We start from the raw sequence: 17566 nt of genomic DNA on the forward strand, positions 1-17566 counted from the left end.
CTTATTCACTGTAAACACTCTTCTCTCTTCATGAGCACTCCCTTACCTGATTATGTTGGGGAAATGTATTAAAAACAAAATCTCCCAACACAGAAATGCTCTCCACAAAAGTAGTAGAGAAAGAGAACTTTGATTATTGGATAAACATTAAACTGGAACGTGATGTCCTTCACAAACAGTCTGCTTGGGGATTGCAAAGACAGAAGGAAACCTTACCCTTTCACGTAGCTCAGCAGATAGAATCCATTCCACGTATGTTTTCAAGATAAATAACTAGTCCTTAAGTAAGAGGACTTGACAGCACCATTTGTCACATCCAGTTCCTCCTAACTTTACCTGGTAATTGGAATAACCATCTGTGTTAACTAATTGGAAAAACAAACTTCTCATATTTTTATGACAGGAAGCATTTTTGCAACTTGGAGCGAGATACCCACAAAGTTAGGCTTCTACCTCCCACAGCAACTGGGAAACAGGGGTGCTCTCTCCCTTGATGTTTACATTTCAAAGAATTGACTCTGGGTCCTTGAGAAAGACATCTGTGGGTCATAAAGCTGACAAATGGCCTATGCAGTTTTCAAAAGGATTTATAAAATTTTAAAGAGAGGAGAACATACAATTATGAGTTTTCTAAAGCAAATGCCCTAAGGAAAGGGACGAGAGTAAGGTTCTTACCTTATTTTCTACAAGGAGAATTAGGCCTCTTTTTTAATTTGTCTTTGTCCTTACAATTATGTTTTAACTTCAATCACATTGTTCCACCCACTGTAATCATGTGTAATGAGGAAGGAGAGGTCTGGAGGCCACTTATGAAGAAACTCCAAAAAGGAGGTTGTGGAGAGAAATCAGGGAGAAAAGAAGCACAGACTTTGCTCTGAGCTAGGAGAAAAATATGATTCTTGAACATAGTTCAAAAACACTCATTGGTTATCAGTCAGAGGTGAAAAGTTTGGTGGGATTCCTGAACCCCACCCCCGACATTCACGTTCAGCAAGTTTTAGGAACTTAAGTTTAGGTCCGGAACATAAAACTACAAAGAAACTTGCCCAAATGTTTTTGATGCACAGCCAGGTTGGAACCACTGACTTGAGGCATGAGAATGTATCTCTCTCATTTCCCAAGTCAGTCCTATAGTTTGTCCTAGGATCTTGGAGAAAAGGAGATAGAAATAAATAAAATATGTACTACAAGTAGTTTATCAACAAATAAATAAATAAATAACAAAAGGCCATTCCATTCTAATTTTTTTTAATGGAATTAAGAACCCTTGTCCTACCGTAGAAAAGAGAGCTGCTTTCTTAGATTCCACATGTGATATCATACAGTATTTGTAGAAACAGAGTGGAAATGTGGTTACCAGGGAATGGGGGGGTGACAGAATTTGGAAGATGTTGTTCAAAAGATACAAACTGGTAGTTAGAAGATGAATAAGTTCCGGGGATCCGATGCACAGCACTGTGATTATAGTTAACAGTACTGTGTTATATACTTCAAAGTTGCTAAGAAACTGGATCTTCAATGTTCTCACCACAGAAGAGAAATGATAATTGTGGGACATGATGGAGATTTTAGCTAACTGCTATGGTGGCGATCATACTGCAATATACAAATGCATTAAATCAACACATTATAACCTTAAACTTACACAGTTACATGTCAGTTATAACTCAATAATAATAATAACAATAATAATAATAAAAAGAAAAGAAAGAGATGCTGCACATGGTCTTTACTTTCCTCCCACCTATGTTCTGTGGTTGAGAACTGGACACCAGGCAAGGCCCTACGGCTTCAGGGTAGGCAAACAGAGATAAGAACCATGGGAATCTGTAAGAGTCACAAGGAGAGGATGAGAAAGATTTGAGTGGGAGGGGGACATCCAGGCATGTCTAGGTAAAGACTCAAGTTAGCCTACCATTATCCTTATCCTTATCCTCTTAGGTTTGTAGATGAAAAGCCAAAGATGAGCACACCATTTCTGCTGATAGGTGACTGACAGCAATAATTAAGCACAAAGTTTGCTTGATGGCTGGGTTTTCTGAATAGCATTTGGACCCTTGGGGATGATAAAATATGAATTTCTCAGCACCTGCAGATAAACTGGAAAGTCTACAAAAGATGTTTTCAAGATTTCCTGGTAGGGAGGCAGTACTGTTCAGCAGCAGTGTTCTGTCTAAAGAACAGATGGTCTGAAAGTAGTGTCTTGAGCACAATGGGGATGGGTGGAGAGATGGGAGGGCAAGATAAAAGTGCATGGGGATATTTTTATAAAGCAATATGATTTAATAAACAGCAAAGGGGGAAATCAAAGAGATGTGATGCCTAGTCTAATAAAAGGATTTAAGATGCAAGATGGCCTGGGATCAGAGATAAAATTAAACATAAATTCTTTTGGAGCATACTGCAGGTAATATGAATCTTTTATAAGCCTATACACTAAGTAGAAATATATCCAAAACTGTAAAATTGGACTAAATACCAGCTCATATCACTTTAGTAATGAAAATGAAAGAAATGGTAGTGACTCCTGTTCTCAAATGAACTTCAGCCTCACCTGATAATTACGAGGGTATTCAGTTTCCCAAATAATGACATCACATTGAGCAAATCAGCTACCGAACATGTGCTTGTGAAGAAAGTCGTAAGAAAAACTGTCACTTGTGGAGTACCTATTGGGTGCCAGGCAGAATGCTAAGTATCCCACACATTATCTCAGAAATGCTCAGAGTAGTTCTAAGAATTAGGCATTGCTTATATTTTATGTACATAGAGTCTGAGTTTCTGAGAAATAAACTGCCCAAATTGTACAAGTAGGGAATGGTGGAAACAATTGAAACTGGACACAAAGCCCTTCACATTTTCACTCTGGTTTCCAGTATAGATTCTGGATTGTTCCCCATAGCTTCTATCTACAATTCATCTCGATAGGGTCTTGAGACAGAGGAGCTCTCTGGTTAGTCTTTTTCTCATTGAACGTGCAATCACTGGATGACTTTAATCACCCAATTATCTGCAAAAGGGCAATCTCTCATTCTAATTTCCAATTTTCTACTCAATCAGCAGTCTCCAAGCTTCTTCTATAATGTTATCCTAGCAGTACAAAATTTTTGATCATACAGTACCAATATATGTATAATTATTTATAGTTTTTACTAATATGTTAATATATTGCATACATTTTAACACTTATTCAAAGATAAAAAAATTTTAAATGAACATTAATAAACATTTCTGATATATTTTCAGTACTTTAAAGTTTTATTTATCAACATTGCCCAAACATATTAAGTGCAATGTGATTGAATTCTCTGCCTTATTTTTGAAAATCTTAGTTTCACATTTTGTGATACATTAATTAGATTCTCGGTCAGTTTCTAAGTTGAGTATATTTTAAAATTTATGTGAGACATTTTCATTTGACTATGGCAGTCATTAAAAGCAAATCCTCGACTAGTAAATATGCATTTTTCCCTGATTTCACTCAACTGTCCTTGAAAATTCATTGGACAGTGTTGATTATTTATATTTTTAACAAGTCGGTTCAAATAACCAATAAAATATGAAACATTTTAAAAGCATTTAGAGAATTCTGTTGCAAGTGTCTTAAATGTGGTGTATGTACGTGTGTGTGTAGGTGCACATGCACACACATATATGATTGTGTGTGTCTTTATATAATATGAAAAGCCCTTTATCACTGGCTCACTTATTGCTGAAATGATGAAAAGATTTCCAAATGTCCATTTTCAATAAATTCTTTCCATAATATAAAAGGCAGCCATTTTCTCACCCACTGTTAATATAAAACTTGGATGTGGATAATTGTGAACGTATTTGGTGGACCTTCTCAGATCTGAGCAGATGATCATTGCCTTGAATATGGAATGTGGCCACATAGAGCACCTAGGAGAAGTGTCAGGTCTGACACTTTTTTTTGTGGTGCACATGTACTTATAATATCGATATAAATTTTAAACTATAATCCCATGTTAACGTGTAAGGCCTTTTCCCATTTCCTGAAGTATATTTAGGTAAAACTGAATAATAAATTCTGTGAATCCACTTATCTGATAATGTCATGGTGGGGCAGGGCCCTGATGAGACATGTGAGGGTGCCCCTGACAGCCCACCCTCAGTGCAGAACTAAACTCTTCGTGCAGGAAACCTCACTTACCACGTGTAATAAATCCTGATACAGAACCCAGAGACCACATGCCACAGCCAGTGTGTATCCACAGGGGACGCTTAGTAAAACTTAATTCTTTTCTTTAAAAATTAAAAATAAATGCAAATGGAAGTTCTAATATTTTCTTCGTACGCCACAGTGAGTGTCCACACCCCTCTCTGGAGACAGCTATAGAACAGCTCATCCAAAACACCCCAGAACAACTTATCTAAAACAGAACATCTCTCCTTTATTTTCTTCTAAAACCCAAAACAGATCCCTCTCTTGTGTTCTAATCATTAAATATTAAAAGAAAAATGTAAAGAATCAAGAAACATTTGTCAAGTATTTACTAGGTGCCAGGCAAGACAATGTAAATTAGTACTAAAGGTCGATATCCCTTTTTTTTTTTTTTAAGATTTATTTATTTATTTATTTTAGAAAGAGAGAGAGAGAGACAGAGCATGTATGTGTGCAGGGGGAAGGGCAGAGGGAGAGAGAGAATCTTCAAGCAGACACCCCGCTGGCCAGTGTGGGGCTAGGTTCCAGGACCCTGAGATCATAACCTGAGCCAAAATTAAGGGTCAGTCAGTTAACTGACTGAACCACCTAGGCACCCCTAAAATATCGATATCCTTAATCTCTAATGCACTTTCATAAACTGATAAGAAAAAGGTGATGATTTCTTATAAATGTATTAAAAAGAGCTGATCTCATTTGCAATCAAATTAACACAATTTGTAAAAAAAAAAAAAAAAGAGACCACTCGTTATCAATAAACTTACACAATATATTTTAAATGGCCATACTTTATATTAGCGACAAAGGGAATGTCCTTTCTGGAAGACCATTTGACCAAATTTACCAAGAATTTTAGAAATATTTGTGTCACTTTAAACCATGATTAACAATGTCATTTCCAGGGGCACCTGGGTGGTACAGCGGTTAAGCGTCTGCCTTCGGCTCAGGGCGTGATCCCGGCGTTATGGGATCGAGCCCCGCATCAGGCTCCTCCTCTATGAGCCTGCTTCTTCCTCTCCCACTCCCCCAGCTTGTGTTCCCTCTCTTGCTGGCTGTCTCTATCTCTGTCGAATAAATAAATAAAATCTTAAAAAAAAAAAAAACAAACAATGTCATTTCCATACATTTATTATAAAGAAATAATCATTGATATATAGAAAGATTGAGTTAAAAATTAGTAAGACACTGGAGACAATTTAAATATCCAACAATTGGGGATTAGGTAAATCAATTACAGTGAATCCGAAAAATAGACACCTGTGTGATTATTAAAATCAGATTCTGGAAGAATATTTAATGATATGGGAAAATGTTCATGACATAATTGTAAATGAAAAAAATGTAGGTATAAAAGAGTATAACGATGATCTCAATTTTGTAAAAAAAATAAATTCTTAAAAAATAAGAATGGAAGAAAAAATCTTTTTAACAATGGATGTATCTAGGTAATGGGATTGATTATAAGTGGCTATTACTTAATCTTTTATACTCTTTCATATTTAAAAAAATGTTCATAGAGAATAGAATGTGTGTATATGTGTGTGTGTCTATGTGTAGACATCTATTCACTACAGACATATTTAAAAATATGAAATGTATTTTAATGTTCCATGATATACAGCCCCCCAAAATCTTGTATATATGTATTATGCTATTAGATTTGCTGTGCATCATAGAAAATCCAAATACATGGCCGAAGCAAGACAAAGGTTTATTTCTCTCACTTAACAGAGGTCTAGCAGCTCCAGAGTTACCAATGACCTAGGTTCCTCATAACTTTCTGCTCCACCCATAGAACATAGCTTCCTTCTTTAGGTCACTTCACAGCCCATTTTATCTGCATTCCAGGCAGGAAGAAGAGTGAAAAAGGGTAGACAAAGGGCACGTGTCCTACCAAATCAGGCCCCTTTGAGGAGACTTCCTAGAAGACGTACCCAACAACATATGATTGCCACCACACTCTGCAAGCTGGGAAATGGAGATTCCACTTGCTCCTTGGAGTAAATGCCAGGTTTCTTTCCAAGGAAGTAGGAAAGAATGATATGGAGTAGGCAATTAGCAGGCTTTGCTACCCTACAGTAATAAAACTGCCTTAATTCTTTTTTTAAGAATGATAGTGGCAGAACAACAAAAAAAGAATCTACATAAGAGAAAAAGAATGGAAGAGAAAGTAGGAAATGCAGTTAAAAATAATGAATTATGAAATCAAAGATTATTCTGATACCCATAAGAAGAGAAAAAGGGCTCAACAGTCAATTCAACTATCAATTTTAAATATACCTTATACCACTTTCCAAAAAAAAAAAATCTCAAAGAAAACTTGAATTGAAAAAAGAGAAAGAAAAATATGATGGACTCTAATCCTGATATGTCATTCACTTTTCCTTATCTCTTTTCAGGATTCCCAGGAGTTAAAGTAAATCTTTGGAACACATTAGATATTGGCAGTTAGAGTCTGGTTCTTCTGTTTCTCCCTGTGTAAGACAGAGAAGGCTAAAATTCCCACAATGCATAATTTGTATCTCAAATAGATCAGTGTTATCTGTTCTCCTACTCCATGGGGCAAATATTTCTATACAATACTTGCTATTAGGGGCGCCTGGGTGGCACAGCGGTTAAGCATCTGCCTTCGGCTCAGGCGTGATCCCGGCGTTCTGGGATCGAGCCCCACATCAGGCTCTTCCACTATGAGCCTGCTTCTTCCTCTCCCACTCCCCCTGCTTGTGTTCCCTCTCTCGCTGGCTGTCTCTATCTCTGTCGAATAAATAAATAAAATCTTAAAAAAAAAACAATACTTGCCATTAAATAAATGTCTTGTTTTTCATGCGGGTTTGCTATATAAATATCAATATTAACAATACTTAAATATATGCAATTTTAAAAGATATGTTTTAAATATATATAAGTATATAAGATGTTTTCTAGCCATTTTTCACAATAAATCTCAAGGGTATATTATGCAATTATCAAGGCAAAAGAATCTTAAATTCATTTTGAAGTTAAACTCTACACCAGGCACATGATTTTAGAAAAACTGGAGCACAGGGAGCAACAAAAAGCATTAAAACCAAGTAAACACAAAGGATTATCCCATATACCCAGTTATATAGACAAAGAAGTCACAAGAAAATACAAGACTTCCTATATAAGTTGTAGATTAGCTAATTTTAAGACTTAAGCATTTCTGAGTAAACAGGACGGTCAAAAAATCCAAAGAAAATTTGATGCCTATGTTTAAAACGGAACTACAATGTTTATTCTAAAGAGAACAATTAGAAGATGCTCAGAATTAAAGCATAGAAATCTCTCTTCAGAGCTGAAGTTGAAATTTATTATCATGACATTGCTTTCTATGTCATCCCAATGATTTGGGATTTTTTTTCCTCTTCTTTTTTTTTATTTGAGAAGTGCAATATTATGTATATATTTGCAGAGAGCTTATTTTGCAAAAGAAATATAGGACTAAAAATATCTATGAATAGCTGGTGACATAGTCCATGATCAAGAGGATCTTTATGCTGTTCCCTTAAAAGTTACAGCCCCTTCCTATTCTAAGCTGTCAGGTCGATTGTCAGAAACCCACCCCTACCAAACACAGAACTGTCTTTATTTAATTTCCCCACTTAATGTCAGTAGTAAATTTGGTTAAGGCAAGACAATACCATTTTCAAAGAACAGTTAGCAGATCATTGAAAGGCTACTAAATTATGCCATGAAATCTTTAATTTATTACTGCTTTATATTCTACTGACTCATTTATCTGTGGAACCAGAAAGCTCCTAAATTCTGAATCCTTCTCATTTGATTGTTCAGAATCATGCAATCAAACAGCATTTAGGCATACTGTGCAAGAGTGGGATTTTTACCAAGAGACTTGTCTATTCCTTGTTCCTGACCTCTGGAAACTTTCTTTGTGAAAATAAGAGTTTGCTAAAATTTTTAAGAGACTTTTAATAGCTGTCTACCGTGTATTATTCCTTGTCATGCGTTGTACTAAGTGTGTCACAACAACCCAGCAAAGTAGGCACAATTATTATCCTCATTCTGTAAAGGAAGAAACTGAGGCTCAGAGACGTAAAGTGATAGACCCCAGATTACAAAACTAATAATTAATGACAACAGTTTCAAACATGACAAAAAACAACACTACCATGGGCCTACATTGGAGCATGAAGGACCAAACTATCTAAATTATGCATCAACATTGCACGACTACTGTATATTTAAGAAATGATATTTATATGGATTTGCAGCATAAATATGAAAATGTTTTATAGATGTATACAAAAAGAAAAAAAACCCAAAAAACAAAAAACTGAAACAACCCTTTAAACTGAAACAATTCCACATTGTTTAACTTCATTTAATCAACAAGGTTGAGGTAAGGTTTTTCAATGCTCAGTAAATAACCATCATAATCATAATCATAAAAGCAGTGTGCTTTTAGGGGTAATTGAATAATATGGGGAGTGATGATAGAAGGGCTTTTCTGATTGAGCATCACGCTCTTGCTTTGAAACCCAAGTCTCAGATCTAAAATACATGATGTTTCAGTCCCCACAGATGCAACCAGGCATCTAGAGTTATCCAACTTTATTTTCCCCCAAAAAATATGTAAAAATTAAAAGTAATCCTCTTTCTTTACTATGAGACACCCAAATATGACAATGCCAGCTGTTGATGCAAGAAAGCCTTTGCTTCCTTCAGTCCACCTAATACTGGACTAACTTTCCTAAACTTAAGAATGAAATTCCTTAGGAATATATCCCCCACCCCGAACTTGTCTCCTGGGTATCCCTGAGTGAATCTTGCCTGTCTCTACTGCATGTACCACAGTCTGCCTTGCTGAGTAGTTAGCACTAATCATAGAGTAAGTGTCAAGGAAGAAATATAAGAGCAGAGTTGTCAGCTGTCATGGGATTGACTATATTCTTCGGAATCTGAGAGTAGCTTTACCCAACATAACAATGTTCAGGATACAAAATACAGCAACCAAACCACACTCTATATTTCCAAGCCATAAAATTCATCACTAATGTAAAAAATTCATCTAACTTAAATATTCTCCATAAATCAACCTCCATAACAATTTCCAAAATAAAAACAAAAGACAAAATATAGTCTCTAGTCTGAATTTATGGTTTGTTCATGCCATAAGACCAGAAATGTATCCTGACAAGTTCTTCAAATTGTCAGTTTACTATACTGCTGAGCCTTTCAAGTGATTTATCTTTTGGGTATAAGGCCGATATTTGCATCTTGACTCATTTTTATAGCTACGTTTCTGTATTGTCATGACCCAGAATCCAGTATACTGGTATAAGAACAATAAACTCTTGCCATCTTGTAAACATTTTATTTCCATTCCTTCAGAACAACTAAAAGGAACTAACTCTACAAGCTTTCTTTGTACAGTTCAGGTCACATATACTGCATTAGTATACTGAAGTAAATGAAATATTTTGGAGTTTAGGTTTTATCAGAGGTGTTAATATACTATACTGACCATGTTTACATATTTTATTCATTATAGTATTAGATTATTTTCCCGGGAAAGGATTAATATTTATGCTTAAACACAATTAGAAATCAACTTGTAATTGTCAGCTTGCACCAAAAGATTATGATTTAAGATGAAAAGAAGCTAATTTCATAGATTTTGATTCAACTATTTGTACTTCAAAATATTTAATGGCTAGTGAAATATTGTTTCACTAATTGTATTATAGCTAATATGTAGATGTCTTTAGAGAAGACATATTTATTCTATTTTAAAATTGAGGTAAGACATAAAACAGAAAAAAGATATAGAATATAGAATGTTTCCAGTATCCTTGTGGCCAATACCCCTGAAAGTTATAAAGTATACCTACATACTAGTTACCTTGATATAGGTAACGAATAAGTTAGTATTCATATGTTTCCAATTCTGTTCTTCTTTGGTAAGATTGCCTTTCCTATTCTAGGTCCTTTGAATTTCCACCTAAATTTTAGAATCAGCTAGTCAATATCCACTAAAAAACTGTTAGAATTGTGAGTGTGGGGGCGCCTGGGTAGCGCAGTCGTTAAAGCGTCTGCCTTCGGCTCAGGGCGTGATCCCGGCGTTATGGGATCGAGCCCCACATCAGGCTCCTCTGCTATGAGCCTGCTTCTTCCTCTCCCACTCCCCCTGCTGTGTTCCCTGTCTCGCTGGCTGTCTCTCTGTCACATAAATAAATAAAATCTTTAAAAAAAAAAAAAAGAATTGTGAGTGTGATTGAATTGAATATACAAATCAATTTATGGAGAATTGATTCTACCAATATTAAATTTTTAACCTCATGAACATGGTAAATCATTCCATTTATTTGGCCTTCCTTAATTTCTCTCAGCAATATTCTCTAGCATTTCGTGCACTTACACTACAGTTATTTTTATCTATATTATTTTTAGTACTCTTGTAAATGATATTGTTTTTAATATAATTTTTGTTTCTTGTAAATACAAAAATGGTTATTATTGTATATTGACCTTATATCCAGCAACCTTACTAACTGCAATATTTCTAATATTTGTAGTTTTTAAAAGAGTTTCTATGAATATAATCATGTCAATGTAAAAATGTGACAGTTTTCTTTCTACCTTTATAGTTGTTAAACCTTTTTTCCCCTTGATTTAATATAAATGTTAAATAGAAGTCATGAGACGGGACATCTTTGTCTTATTCCCAACTTCAGGGGAAAAAATTCAATATTTCATCATTAAGTATGTTGCTTGCTGTAGGTTTTTTTATAGATACCCTTTGTAATATTCAGAAAGTAATCCTTTATTCCTAGTTTTCTGGGAATTTTTATTACAGACATTTATTGAATTTTAGGAAACATTTACTATATCTATTGAGATGATCATATTATTTTTACCTTTTCATCTATTAATGTGGTAAATTCTATTTATTGACTTTTAAAAAACTATTAAATCAGATTTGCATTCCTGGAATAAATACATAGCTGTGTTCATAGCTCTATGGAATTCACTGTTTCCAGATAGTTTTTTACATTACTATCTCAGCTTTGTACTATGGTAGTTCAAATGAAAACTATACAGAGTAATCTAGAATCATTCTGTAGGTAGATTAGTGAGTAATATGGATTTATATTATTCTGATTATGACTCACTTTTCTAAACAGAGGTAAGGAGCTTAATAAAAAACAAATAAATTAAAAAGTAGCCAAAATACATTTATATTTCCTTAAAATTTGTGGATTTTTACCCAATAGAGTTCCTTTGGCATTAACTTAGCCTGACGACACTGAGAAATAAGTAAATGAAGAAGTTAGGAGAAGAGTTACAGGCAGGAACCGGGAACAAGGAGGAATGAAAGCAGATCAAGGGAAGACTACAGCTGTCTGTGGCCCTCTTGTGGAGAGATCAGAAGACAAACTCCATAGCTTCTGGGAAGGGGCCCTACATTGTTTGTAATGCAACAGTGAATGTTTTAACAATGATCCTAAGTCACCTACAAAATATTAAATTATATTTAGTTTGTTCTGATTAAGAAGACGAAAGGATTTTTTCAAAATATCTTATGTAAAATGGTTGACATTCCATGTCTGATAAAGGGACAAATCTATATATATGAAATTATATACAATATATAAAGTTATATGTAATTGTATGCAATATATGAAGTTATAAATGTTTATATATATTATGTGTATAACATATATATAAAGGTTTATACATAGTTATATACTTATATAGTTGTACAGACTGTAGTTCAGCTATCTAGGATTCAGTTTCTCAGTCTTTAGAATAACTGAAGTCAAACTTTCTTGTGACCATTCTTTGTCACTCTGTTGTGTGTGGGGTTTTTTGTTTTGTTTTTTGTGGGTTTTTTTGTCATTCTGTTTTTAAAAAGCAAATGCAATGCACTCATCAGTTAAGAAATTTCACTTAGCAAACAATTTCAGTGATGGTTTGGATAAACAGCAGCTGTCATGATGGCACAGATTTACCTGTTCTTCCATCCTTGCATCCATAAAATCATTTCTTTTTACACAAGAGTGTACTGAGGAATAATCAGTGTTTTTTTAAACAATTTGAAAGTATAAAGATTACTCCAAAATGCTAATCATGATTATTATTATAATAGCCAAAAGGCAGGAAGAATAATGCAATGATTCTAACTGGTGACTTAATACAGATGTCCTCAACCATTTGTGGAAGGGGTAAAGAAAAAAAAATTCTTTGGGCCCAACTGCAGGAGCAAGGCAGCAAATGCAAAACTGATGAGGGCTAAAGTTTTGCATTAGAGAATCCTAATTAGATTCTCTCATCTTTTGCCTGACAGAACATAATCTTCAAAACCCATTAAGCCAGCTGTCTTCAAATACATTCTGAAATTCCCACAAAACTCTGTTTAAGTAAAATTGAGCTAGGTACTAAAGCCCATCCTAGACTAAAATCTAGAGTTTATATGACCTGAGCTATCAAAGATGGCAAATTTAACTTCATGGTAAAATATATTTGCTTTTGTATCCTAGATATTTCCCATCTGCAGAACAGGTGTATACTACGCTGTGTACGTCCATATATACATGTCACCTAACAAGTATACGTTGATAACTTCCGAAGGTATAGCTATAATTCAGATATCTCTTCGGAACTCCAGACTCAATGCTAAGCAGCTATTTGATATCGCCAATGTGGTATATCAAATAGAGATGTGGTACAGGCATCTCAAATTTCATGTATCTAAAAAATAGTGCCTCTAATTCTCAGACATCCCCACAGATGGAAACAGCATTCAGCCAGTTGCTAAAACCTGAGGATTATTTTTGACTCCTCCTTCTTGGTCATCATTCATATTTAATCTACCTCGAAGCCTTGTCAACCCAAACACAAAAATATCTTGACTTCATCCACTTCTCTTCATCTCAACGGACACTGCTATAATGAAATCCACCATCATCTCTTGCCTGGATTATTGTATCTTATCTACGTATAATCCTGTCTGCTTTGCTCCATCCATTTTCAATACAACTGCCAAAATAATCTTACAAAAAAAATGTAAATCTTGCCATGTCACAGTCCTGTTAAAAACTCTCCAGTGACTTCCCATTTCACTTAGAATAAAATAAAACAATTTAATATGGCCTACAAGATTGCATGCCCTGGCTCTGTCCCATGGCTCACTGCTCTTTGCTCTTCTCGAACCTCACATTCCAGCCACATGCGCCCTCTTTAACTTCTCAAACACACTAACCTCTTTCCTTCCATAAGATCATTGCAAAGGCTGTTTCTTCTACCTAGAATGCTCTTTCCCCTCACTGCCAACTTCTCTGATCTCATGTCTAACTTCAAATATCATCTTCTCAGGGAAGCTTCTATTAACATTATGTTCTGTAAAGTGGTTTTCTCACTCCCCCTTCCATTTCCCAATAGTCTCTCTTACTGTACACTGTCGTCTCCTCTTTGTAGCCTCCAGAATGATGTGTAAGGTATTTGTTTGTGTGCTTACCTTTTTCTTTTTGTATTCCTCTCCAAACTACAAGCTCCACAAAAACCAGAACCATCACCTTTTAATTGACCATTGTAAATATAGTACCACGTAGTTGTAGCATGTATGTGTTGGAATGCTGATGAGTGTATGTTTATGGAAAGTAAGACTCTTCAGTTAAACTTGTTTCTCATTGCACTTAGTTCACAGGCCTATTCTTAGGTGGGGAAATTAACAGTGGGAAGCTAGGCGGGGTTGCTGGAATGCTTTCTAATCAGGTTGACTGTTCACCATATGTGAAGTCTTCTCTTTACTATCTGTATTGTATCTCTTCTCAATTAGCAAGAAGCGAGTTCTTCTTCCTTTGCTGCTGCAAAAATTATCTTCCTCCTCAAAGGATTTCAGTGGTACTCTATCTTGCCTTGCCAGAAAGTCTGGGTGTCCACATCACTCTCCCCAGTCCGCCTACCTACATCACCTCCATCATATTCCCCACCTGTTACCAGCACACTAATCAAGAAATACCACTCATTTTCCCTTCTGTCTCTCTCCTTCTATAGATGCTTTATAGGACAGTTTATGCTATTTCAAAAACCTAGAACAAGCTCCCATCTGCCATCTGTTAAGACATCATTTCTCCTTCATTAAAAAATCTTTCTTAAACTCAAGCTCATTTCAGAATAAGTATGAGTCTGGAAAGTGAGATGTCTCATATTTAGATTCATGTGTCTGGCAATGTATTTTATGACTACCTTGCTTTTCTTAATAAGAAAAAAATATGAAAAATAAATTCTAAAGTAGAAAAGGAGAATTATAGCATTTATATGTTTTAAATACATGTGACCATATTTATACAGACACATATTCTATTTGTGACATGCTGCAGTGTTGCAAAATGACAGGAACCCAAAACTATGCTTCCCTTCTACACACTGCCTAACACACTGAGGGGACGCAATAAACATACATATGTGTTATCACAAATGTGCTAAGGTACAAATAAATATGAAGTTTCAAAAGTTTCAGATTTAAAAAAAAAACACATAACCATTGGCATACTTCCACTAATTGAGAAGGTATCTCTATATAGCAATGTTAAGTTGGCCAACAAATAGATCTCCTATTTCTGACTATTTAAACATTTTATGTTCTTAATGAGGCTATCTTTACCAAAGTAGAATAAAGAAATTCAACAGTTCTCCAGTGGGGGTATGATATGAGTGTGAAGCCAGAAGAAGGGTGATTTCACCATGCATCCTTAATCCTTTGAGTCTTGAACCAAACACCACCCCAATTGTGGAAATCACTCGCTAGAAGCAGGACCACATCTTTAAAAAGTGGGACCGGTAAGAGACCATGAGTTTATTATGAGTCAAGACTGGGTTCCTTAAGAACTCAATACTTAGAAGCGTTGGCCAGGTGAAAACAGGCAATAATCCCCCTATACTTGTATAGGATAAATGTTGATCTCCATTTTTTAAAGCAGTTTGAAGAATTTGAAAAAGACCCTAGGAAAGGCATTCCAAAATTATGGGTAGGATGATAATAAACCCTATGAAGAACAAGTAAAGCATCTGGGGTTTTTTAATTTGCAGAAATGAAGGCAATGGGACGATAACTACTTTAAAAAGCAGAAAATTTTTACATAAAGGGTATTTCCCAGCTTTTTCCCCAGTATGAAGGCTTTACAAGGTGGGAAAATGGGTTTAAATTGTTATTGAAAAGAGATTTACACTAGGAAGAGGGAGCTTGGTTTGATAGACATTATAACATTCAAAAAGAGGCTTCTGCAGAAATGACTAGTCTCTATCCTCAGAGAGCCTGAGAAAGGATGCATGGTAATCTACCTCATGTTGCTTTGATGTTAGAGAAAATTGTCCAGGCATTTTACACTCAGGTGTCCCTGAAGAATTAGGAGTCTTCATTCTACTTTCAGTGACTCTGAAAACTTTTTCCTTAATAATAACAATTGTATACCAATAGTATATGAAATACTATTTTAAGGCAATAATGCTTATTATTAGCAATCTCTATGATGTGATGAGAAGGCAAGATGTGAAATTGAAGTGATAAAGAGGGAAGTAACTTTTCTGTGATCATAGGTTAATTTGAAAAAAGCACATCTCTTTCTCATTCTTCTCTCCTCCATAATTCTGAAGGTCAATTCTGACACAAGACACATCCAGGAATGAGGCGGGGGAGCAGGTATCACTAAATTTAAACTGTAGGAAGGTTTAAAGATGGAGAACTTCATAAATTGAACATGTCACAAATATTGTATGCTGAAGAATTGGCATTAATTAGACACAGAGGTGTCCTCATTACCAATTTGTAGTACCATTCAAGAGTGATGGGGTCACCCCTATATCATGGATATAAATTCTACTATCCTCTGGTTCTGACATTTTCCTTCTGCATAAAGTGCACAATGGCTCAGTTCCAGCCCGACCTTTCCTATAATGGCACACCCCAAATAATATCTGCAATAGCAATAGGAAGTTCTTGCTCTTGACCTTTACCTATCACAGGAAGGAGATTGTGTTACAATTGCACTCTTCGTAAAAATGTTATACTTGTGAATTGATAAACTTTTCATTCACAAAAAAAAATGTTGCTTCAGGCTAAGTCATTAAGAATTATAAAGAGCTCATAAAATCTAAATAAAGACACTGTCAGCAGTAAACATGTGCAATTATGCCGCATTACCAAAAATTTTACCCTATTTATGGCAGATATTTTACAATTATAATCAGGATGGGTAAAATAAACACAAATGCATTTATCTAGTTAAGTTTTTCAATTTTGCTGATCTTCTGTTTTTCCATTTGGGAATTTAGATTACAGCTGATTTCTGAGAACTTTCCAATTAAAAAATTTAAAAAGTCTCAATTCAGTGAGTTCCTTTTGATTAACATAGGAGTCCAGAGAGCATAAAATGCCTTCTCTGATAATACTCCTTTAAGTGCTCTTTCTGCTTGCTTTTAGCCAAAAAAGTTCATTCAGGACAATGATCTGTAATACCAACATTGGAACAATGCAAACAGCACATCCCACAAACATCCCCCATCACCATCACCACCTCTCAAGATCAAGGTGCTCATCCTAGAGAAAGAGGAGGGAGAGAGAAAAATACAAAGCAACAAAAAGATTATCTCTAGTTGGCTTAAAATTTCTAGTAATGTTTGGAGGATGAAGAGGATGACTGAGAAGGGAAATGTTGAAAACTATAGATATACACATTGTGTGTAACCAATCTGAATTTTAACAAAGAAAAAAAATCAATTATTTGATTATCTACACATTTTTAGACATCTGATTTTGTTTCAGAAAAATACAAATAATTGATGGAATCAAGCTGCCTTTTAAATGAAACTATGAAGTCAGTGGCTAAAAGGTAATCTCAGATTTTACTATCTTATTTCAAGTTTTTTTTTCAAGATTAAACATACTTCTTTTTCTTCTACAATTTCAAAAATTTCAATTAAAAGATAAAGCTTGACTATCACCTAGATTGCCAGATTGTTACAATATCCTAAGAATGGCAATTATTAAAAAAAAAAAAAAGAAGCAAGGATATGGAGAAAAGGGAAACTTTATGCACTGCTGATGGGAATATAAATTGGTGTAGCCATTATGGAAAACAATGTAGAGGTTTATTTTAAAAACTAAAAATAGAACTACCATATGATACAGCATTGCCTCTTCTGGTATATACCCAAAGTAAATGAAACCAGTACCTGAATGAGGTACTCTTAACTTGTGCTCTTGTGTTATTTGCAGTATTATTCATAATAGCCAAGATATGGAAAAAATCTAAGTGTCCATCAATGGAGGAATGGATAAAGAAATTATGGTTTATATAAACAAAACAGAATATTTTTCAGCTTCTAAAAAGGAGATCC

At 34.9% G+C, this 17566-nt stretch overlaps 1 long non-coding RNA gene across 1 annotated transcript in view; it reads right to left on the reverse strand.

Annotated features, from left to right (window-relative positions):
- The window catches only part of LOC123001471 (uncharacterized), a 57099-nt gene that overhangs the window by 3826 nt on the left and 35707 nt on the right, over positions 1-17566 (reverse strand). The window contains exon 2 of the long non-coding RNA XR_007190182.2: positions 217-336. This is a non-coding gene — a long non-coding RNA (uncharacterized LOC123001471). The remainder of the gene's footprint in view (positions 1-216; positions 337-17566) is intronic.

Source organism: Ursus arctos, unplaced genomic scaffold, assembly GCF_023065955.2.
Source record: "Ursus arctos isolate Adak ecotype North America unplaced genomic scaffold, UrsArc2.0 scaffold_29, whole genome shotgun sequence".
NCBI lineage: Eukaryota > Metazoa > Chordata > Mammalia > Carnivora > Ursidae > Ursus > Ursus arctos.